The sequence below is a fragment of the Penaeus monodon genome, chromosome 20 (assembly GCF_015228065.2).
Source record: "Penaeus monodon isolate SGIC_2016 chromosome 20, NSTDA_Pmon_1, whole genome shotgun sequence".
NCBI lineage: Eukaryota > Metazoa > Arthropoda > Malacostraca > Decapoda > Penaeidae > Penaeus > Penaeus monodon.
The window spans coordinates 46,955,327-46,956,274 of record NC_051405.1 but is presented as its reverse complement, the minus strand read 5'-3'; the positions used below and the strand labels follow the sequence as shown (position 1 = coordinate 46,956,274).

General features: G+C 34.5%; 1 pseudogene; it reads left to right on the top strand.

The window, feature by feature from the left end:
• The window catches only part of LOC119586029, a 2,560-nt pseudogene extending 1,828 nt beyond the window's left edge, over positions 1–732 (top strand).
• The last annotated feature ends 216 nt before the right edge of the window (positions 733–948 follow it).

Genomic DNA, 948 nt, shown 5'->3' with positions numbered 1-948 from the left:
CTTGACTTTTTTACAGTGTGAGTGACATTCAGTTTGTTCTCCCTGTCTTACTTAAAAACTGTTTCACGTTAAAGCCGGCTTTTCTTCCACCAGGATATTCCATGATGATTCCCTCTGGGAGATGCGTGATCGGAGCAAAGATCAGAAGTATGCACATCATCAATTATTGGGGATTCGAGGCTTAAAAAGCTTCCGAAATTTACTCGCTGGGCTGTGGGTTTTTATGGGGTTGTTTTGGGGTTTCTTTCACTTTTTTCTTGCCAAGTAGGTTGGAGTGGTTTTGTGTATATATATTTTTTTTATTTCTTATCCTCTCTCAAAAATGATGTAGCAAATGAGTTAGAAAAAGAAAGCTAATGGTTTTGAAAAAAAGGGATTTTTAAAACATACATCTCAAAATTTTTGGATTGTAACTATTGTTAACCTTTTTGTTTCAAGGTGTAAAATTTGTTAACTTTACCTGTTTCTCCCTGTCCTCAGAAAATCCTCTGAATTTGCTATTGAACAACTAAATCGCCGAGACCAAATAGCCAGCAGAAACCACATGATGGCAAGGGAACAGGCAAAACTCAATGGCAATGAACTCCAGTTAACTCTCCTACGGCAGAGAATAGAAAATGCAAACAATAGTAAATGAGATGTAATGCAAAGAAATTATGAAATTGATGATTCTATTGCTGTATGCTATAACATGCATGTAGATTTGTATATTAATTTTTTAGTCAAGATTGCTAACTTGTTTGCTTTTCCTCTGTGTTTTTTTTTTTTAGCTTGGAAACTTATAGTCAGAAGATTAGCTAGAAGATATATTCATATCTGTGAAAGAATATACAGTTGTGCAAATTTTTGTGAAAATCAAAAAAAAACCTGATATTAATTTGTTATGGGCCCTGAGGATAGACGTTTCTTTCCTCCTTATTTTAACTCGCCCTGGCCAAAATGAAATTT